At 50.8% G+C, this 7,922-nt stretch overlaps 1 non-coding gene across 1 annotated transcript; it reads left to right on the forward strand.

Annotated features, from left to right (window-relative positions):
* Positions 1-76: 76 nt before the first annotated feature.
* Positions 77-3,576, forward strand: LOC149517927 (25S ribosomal RNA). The gene has a single exon (XR_016344417.1). It is a non-coding gene; the product is annotated as a 25S ribosomal RNA (ribosomal RNA).
* Positions 3,577-7,922: the final 4,346 nt, after the last annotated feature.

Here is a 7,922-nt window from a genome sequence, read left to right on the forward strand (position 1 = left end):
GTCCCCGGTGACACGCGCTCATTGTCCACCTAGACTCCGTCGGACCCCCCGCATCACTTGATCAATGCTCACGTCGTGACCCCAGGTCAGGCGGGATCACCCGCTAAGTTTAAGGATATCAATAAGTGAAGGAAAAGAAACTTACTAGGATTCCCCTAGTAATGGTAAGTGAACCGAAAAGAGCCCATCTTGAGAATCGGGCACCCCCGACATCCGAGTCATAGTCTAAAGAAGCATCCTCAGTGGGGGACCAGGCCCAAGTCCCCTGGAAAGGGGCACCGAAGAGGGTGAGAGCCCCGTTATGCCCAGACTCTATCACACCACGAGGCACTGTCCGCGAGTTAGGTGGTTTGGGAATGCAGCCCCGATCGGGCAGTAAATTTCATCCAAGGCTGAATACGGGCAAGAGATCGATAGCGAACAAGTACCGCGAGGGAAAGATTAAAAGGACTTTGAAAAAAAAGTCAAAGAATGCTTGAAATTATTGGAATGGAAGCCGATGAGGGCCGGTGATGCGCTCCGATCATATGTGAAACGGCAAGAGTCAATCCATCGATCGACTTGAGGCGTAGACCAATGCAGGTCATGACGGTGGGCCAAGCCCTAGCTTTCGATGTGCCCACGGAGACATCACCACCGTGATCATAGAATGTAGCACACACCATCTCGACGTGCCTCAGCACCCGCGCGTGCTTTTGGAGTTAGCCTGTGGGCTCCTCATCCAGCTTGTCTAGAAACGTAGACTAAGGAGTCTGACATGTGTATGAGTCAATAGGCCAAGAAACCCTAAGGCACAAGGAAGCTGATTGATGGGATCCTTTGCAGGTGCACCGTCGATCGACCTTGATCTTCTGAGAAGGGTTCGAGTGTGGGCATGCCCATCGGGACTCGAAAGATGGTGAACTATGCCTGAGTGGGGTGAAGCCAGAGGAAGCTCTGGTAGAGGCCCGTAGTGATACTAACGTGCAAATCATTCGTCTGACTTGGGTATAGGGGCAAAAGACTAATCAAATTGTGTAGTAGCGGGTTCCTTTCGAAGTTTCCCTCAGGATAGCTGGAGCCCCTGGCGAGTTCTATCGGGTAAAGCCAATGATTAAAGGCATCAAGGGCGCATTGCCCTTGACCTACTCTCAAACTTTAAATAGGTAGGACGACGCGACTACTTCATTAAGCTACGCCACGAAATCAAAAGCTACAAATGGGCCATTTTTGGTAAGCAGAATTGAGGATGCAGGATGAACCGGAAGTCGGGTTACGATACCCAACTGCGTGCTAACCCAAAACCCATAAAGGGTGTTGGTAAATTAAGACAGTAGGACGGTGGTCATGGAAGTCAAAATCTGCTAAGGACTGTGTAATAACTCATTTGCCGAATCAATTAGCCTAAAAAATGGATGGCGTTTAAGCGCGCGACCTATATTCAATCGTCGGGGCAAGGGCTAGGCCCCGATGAGTAAGAGGGTGCGGTAGTCGCCATAAAACTTGGGGCACGAGCCCAAGTGAAAAGGCCATCAGTGCAGATCTTGGTGGTAGTAGCAAATATTCAAATGAAAACTTTAAAAGTCAAAGAGGGGAAAGGTTCCATGTGAATGGCACTTACACATGGGTTAGTTGATCCTACGAGACAGGGAAAGTCCATCCGACAGCGTGTCCCATGCGGGTTTCGAAAAAGAATCGGGTTAAAATTCTTGAACCGGGATGCAACAGCTGACGGCAACATTAGGGAGTCCAAAGACATCAGCGGGAGCCTCGAGAAGAGTTATATTTTCTGTTTAACGGCCCGCCCACCCTGGAAATGGCTCAATCAGAGGTAGGGTCTAATGACCGAAAGAGCACCGCACGTCACGTGGTGTCAGGTGCACCCCTTATGGCCTTGAAGATCTAGAGGACCGAGTGCCATCCACACCCAGTACTACTCATAACCGCATCAGGTCTCCAAGGTGAACAACCTCTGGTCTATGGAACAATGTAGGCAAGGGAAGTCGACAAAATGGATCCGTAACCTTGGGAAAAAGATTGGCTTTGAGGGCTGGGCATGGGGGTCTCAGTCTCAAACCCATCGACTGTCAGTGCACTCCTCTAGCTACTCCCGTGGTGAGAACGGGTCACCATATGCCGACCAAGGGATGAACTGGGAATGACTCCCTCAGGGGTCCCATTCCTGAACCCATCGACTGCTGGTGCACTGCTCGAGCTACTCTCGTGATGAGAGTGGGTTGCCGCGTGTTGATCGAGGGAAGGACTGGGAACAGCTCCCTCGTGGGCCTTCCTCGGGTGACGAACAGTCGACTTAAAATTGGTACGGACAAGGGGAATTTGACTGTTTAATTAAAATAAAGCATTGTGATGGTCCCTACGGATGCTCACGCAATGTGATTTCTACCCAGTGCTCTGAATGTCAATGTGAAAAAATTCAACCAAGTGCGGGTAAATAGCAGGAGTAACTATGACTCTCTTAAGGTAGCCAAATGCCTCGTTATCTAATTAGTGACACGCATGAATGGATTAACGAGATTCCCACTGTCCCTATCTACTAACCAATGAAGCCACAGCCAAAGGAACAGGTTTGGCAGAATCAGTGGGAAAAATAAACCCTGTTGAGCTTGACTTTAGTCTGACTTTGTGAAATGACTTAAGAGGTGTAGGATAAGTGGGAGCCCCCGGGCGAAATTGAAATTCCACTACTTTTAACGTTATTTTACTTATTTCATGAATCAGAGGTGGGGCACGACCCCTTCTTTTGGACCCAAGGTCGACCTCGACCGATCGATCTAGGTGGAAGACATTGTCAAGTGGGGAGTTTGGCTGGGGCGGCACATTTGTTAAAAGATAATGTAGGTGTCCTAAGATGAGCTCAATGAGAACAGAAATCTCGTGTGGAATAAAGGGTAAAAGCTCATTTGATTCTGATTTCCAGTACGAATATGAACTGTGAAAGTGTGGCCTATCGATCTTTTAGACCTTTGAGATTTAAAGCTAGAGGTGTCAAAAAAGTTACCATAGGGATAACTGGCTTGTGGCAGCCAAGCATTCATAGCGACGTTGCTTTTTGATCCTTCAATGTCGGCTCTTCCTATCATTGTGAAGCCAAATTCACCAAGTGTTGGATTGTTCACTCATTAATAGGAAACATGAACTGGGTTTAGACAATTATGAGACAGGTTAGTTTTACCCTACTAACGGCGGTGTCATGACTGTAATTAAACCTAGTATGAGAGGAACCATTGATTCGCACAATTGGTCATTGTGCTTGGTTGAAAAACCAGTGGCGTAAAGCTACCGTGTTCTGGATTATGACTGAACACCTCTAACTTGAAATCCAAGCTAGAACTGACACGCACAACTGCCGCTCGATTGCCGACCCTCAGTAGGGGCCCATGGCCCCCAAGGGCACGTGTCCTAGGTGTAGCCCTCACGGTGGACGAGCCACGCGGGCATCCTTGGAGCTCAATTCCCACTGAGCAGCGGGTAGAATCCTTTACAGATGAGTTAAATATGCAACAGGGTATTGTACATAGCAGAGTGGCGTTGCTGCCACGATCCACTGAGATTTAGCCCTTTGCCGCTTTGATTCGTCCCTCCCCCCTTCCCCCACCGACCTTTCTTCTTTTCACGTCGCCCCCCTCTAGGGTTGGGCATGACCCGGGGCCCTCCATCCCTGGATCTCGATCGGGAACGAACTCCACTCTCCCTAGTCGACCCATAAAACGAGCGTGCAGGCACTAAACCAACCACGAGGGCAGGATGCGTGAGCCAAGGATCCCGCTGCAGGTCCCCCTCGGTGGTTGCTGTAAACGCCATCGATAACATCCGGCCTTTGGCTGGTCAAGACTGGGAATGCACTACATATGCCTAAGTCAACCCATGAAACGAGCGTGCGGGCACTAAGCCAGCCAGAGAGCCAAAATACGCAAGCTAGGGATTGATCCGATCCCCCTCGATGTGTCACAAATCCTACTACGGTTCCCTTGGTCCAGTCGAGGCTTAGACTGGGAATGAACTCCATATGCCTAAGTCAACTCACAAACGAGTGTACGGGCACTAAGCCGGCTAGAGAGCGAGGATGCGTAAGCTGAGGATCGGCCCGATCCCCCTCTATGTGCTGCGGATCTTTCTTGGGGTCTCTCGGTCCGACTGAGGCTTAGACTGAGAATGAACTCCGTAGGCCTAAGTCAACCCACGAAATGAGCATGAGGGCACTGAGCTGGCCAGAGAAACAGAATACACAAGCCAAGGATTAGCCCAGTCCCCCTCTACGTGTTATCGATCTTACTGCGGGTCCTGCTACCACAACCCTCGGTCCGGTCTGAGCTTAGACTAAGAATGAACTCTGTATGCCTAAGTCAACCTAAGAAATGAGCGTGCGGGCACTAAGGCAACCAGAGAGGTAGGATGTGCAAGCTAAGGATCGACCCGGTCCCCCTCTGCATGTTGTCGATCCTGCTGCGTGTCCTGTCGCTACAACCCTTGGTCTGATTTGAGCTTAGACTGGGAATGAACTCCATATGCTTAGATTGGGAATGAACTCCGTATGCCTAAGTCAACTTATGAAATGAGCGTGCGGGCACTGAGCCAGCCAGAGAGGCAAGATGTGTAAGTTGAGGATCGGCCTGATCCTCTTTTACGTGCTGTCGATCCTACTACGGGTTGTGCTGCCGATCTAATCTTAGATTGGGAATGAACTTCGTATGCCTAAGTCAACCTACTAAACAAGCGGATGGCCACTATGCCGACCAGAGAGGTAGGACGCGCAAGCTGAGGATCGATCGGGTTCCCCACTGCGTGCTGCTGATCTTACTGCGGGTCCTACTGCCACAACCCTCAGTCCGGTCAGAGCTTAGACTGGGAATGAACTCCGTATGCCAAAGCCATTTTTGTGGCACATGAATTCATATGAGGCCTCCCGAATGCCTGCGCAACACTCGCGGGTGTCCTGAGCCTGGGTCGAGCACCAATGCACGCCACGATCGGGTGGTAGGTGGGTTTAGGCACATCTTCATATTTCTACCATGCCAATACCATTTTTCTGGCCTATGAATTCACATGAGCACTCCCTAGCACCTGCACACCACGCGCAGGTGTCCTGAGCCTAGGCCGTGCACCATGTGTGCCACGATCGGGTGGTAGGTTGGTTTAGGTACATCTTCATATTTCTACCATGTCAATGCCATTTTTATGGCTTGTAAATTCATACAATGGTCCTCAAAGCCTTCATGTGAAGTTTCATGGCAAGATGACTCATTTTCTATTTTTCACAATTTTCAAAATTTTTTACGGTTTGAGATTTTTTAAAATTTTTTTAGAAGGATTTTTGGCCCCAAATTTGGTAGACATGATCCTTGTATTTTTTTTGGAATGCACAAAAATATTCAGCTACAAACTCGAAGTGTAGAAGATTTTGTGACCATTTGAAAAAAGTGTCCCCATTTTAGACACTTGAATGGCTACTGGCAGCAAACCTGTAAAATCTCATATGCTTTTTAAGAGGGTGTGAGTTTTTGAGGTTTGTTGAGGGATAGGGGGCCAATATAAGGGCCAAGCACCAGCACCCATCGTACATCATGTGCGCACACCCTCCAATCGTCGGAACCCCCAATGCAGCAGGTTAGGTTCTCCGGTGATGCTCTGACGATGGTGCCCTAGGCAAAAAAAATACAGCACCAGCACATGCCTGAGCCTAGCATGTGCACCGTGGCTCAAAATTGAACTTCGAGCAAGGCCTCAACCATCAACGGCACATGATGGTGCATGGTGATGGCACATGCATCGACCATCATCAGCACAAGTTACCCTTTGGTACAGGTAGTTACCTTGACCGCCATCGACATAAGTTGTCCCTTGGTACAGGCACTTACCTTAACCACCATTGACACATGCATGCCTCGATGAGCATTGACAGAAGATGGCCCTTGGTGCGGGCAGTTGCCTCGAGCACCATCGGCATGTGTTAGGCCTTGGTGCGGGCACATGCCTCGACCACCATCATCACAAGCTGGCCAATGGTATGGGCACTTGTCTGGACCACCATCGGTAGAAGCTAGCCCTTGGTATGGGCACCTACCTTGACCACCATTGGTAAAAGATGGCCCCTGGGGTGGTCGGTTGCCTCGATCACCATCGGTAGAAGATGGCCCCTAGTGCAGGTGGTTGCCTCGAACACCATCGGCACATGCTAGGCCTTGGTGCAAGCAGTTGCCTTGTTCACCACCGGTAGAAGATGGCCCTTGGTGTGGACGGTTGCCTCGAACACCAATGGCACATGCTGGACCGTGGTGCGGGCGTTTACCTCAAACACCATTGGCACGTGCTGGGCCTTGGTGCAGGCACATGCTTTAAGCTGGTACGGGCGGTTGCCTCGACCACCATCGACACGTGCTGGGCCTTGGTATGGGCACATGCCTTGACCATCATCGGTAAAAGATGGCCACTAGTATGGGCGATTGCATCGATCACCATCGATAGAAGATGGCCTCTAGTGCAAGCGGTTGCCTCGATCACCATCTGTACAAGGTGGCCCCTGGTGCAGGCAGTTGCCTCAAACACCATCAGCACATGCTGGGCCTTGGTTTGGGTGGTTACCTTGATCACCATCGGTAGAAAATAGCCCTTGGTGTGGGCAGTTGCCTTGAACACCATCGGCACATGCTGGGCTTTGGTAAGGGCAGTTATCGTGAATACCATCGGCACGAGCTGGGCCTTGGTGCAGGCACATGCCTCGAGTTGGTACGGGCGGTTGCCTCGACCACCATTGGCACATGCTGGGCCTTGGTGTGGGCACATGCGTCGACCACCATCGGCACAAGTCGACCCTTGGTGCAGGCACTTACCTCGATCACCGTCGGCATGTGCCATGCCTTGATCAGCATCGGCAGAAGATGGCCCCTGATGTGGGTAGTTACCTCGAACACCATAAGCGCATGCATGCCTCAATCAGCATGAGCACAAGTTGGAACCGATGTGGGCACCTATCTCGATCAGCATCGGCAGAAGATGGCCTTTAGTACGGGCAGTCGCATCGAACACCATCGGTACCGCTGGCCCTTGGTGTGGGCACATGCCTCGACCACCATCGGCACCTACTCACCCTCGACGTGGGATATGCTTGTGTTGAAAAAAATGTCCTTGTTTCAGACACTTTAATGTCTACTGGTAGCATATCTACAAAATCTCTAATGCTCTTTAGAGGGTGGTGGTCTGGCACCCCCTCTCCCCCCACGGGGGGAGTAGGAGTGCATGATGGGCCTCCTATTGCGTACACCTAGGGTAACATCCCTCGAGTGAAATACAGGGTGTGCATGCCTTCTGGCTATTTTGTCTAGTGACTGGTTGCTCCAATGACCGACAGGCGCCCATGGCCTTGATCAATTGGTGTGCATGCGAAAAAAAAGAGTCGAGCTCGAGCCCGTGAACACGATGGATGCTGCATTAGACCCCAGACCAAGTCTTTGAATAGGCAATGGCTCCCTGCGATGGTGCGAGTAGAAGCTATGGTTATGGGCTTGGCTCGACCAAGTTTCTTGGTATTTGATGGTCTCACGGTCCTTTCTCATCAACCATAAAAATGCCTTGGCCTCGATAAGGTCATGCACACAGCCAATGCTGCCCAAGATCCCAGGAACAAGTCCCTGAATCAAGCAATGTCCCTTGGGGTGGTGTCAACGAAGCTCACGTGTGCGGTCCCTGCCAAGCCAAGCATTGGTGGGATCACACCGTTGTTGCCTGTTGGATGGCAGGGGTAGTCTCGTGGCCCTTGCTTATGTTTTTCTCATGCCAAGTGGTTGTGGCGTGGCCTCGCACGTCATTTCCTCCACTCGCTTATCAAGTAATCGATCGGGTGGGTTGTGGATCGATGCGCATGGATGCTGGCACTTGTACACAATGGGCATATGAGTGGTGCTATGGTTATGCATGTTGGCAGGCTC

This window comes from Durio zibethinus, chromosome 8 (assembly GCF_047325235.1).
Source record: "Durio zibethinus cultivar Kanyao isolate XHJ-2024 chromosome 8, ASM4732523v1, whole genome shotgun sequence".
NCBI classification, from domain to species: Eukaryota; Viridiplantae; Streptophyta; class Magnoliopsida; order Malvales; family Malvaceae; genus Durio; species Durio zibethinus.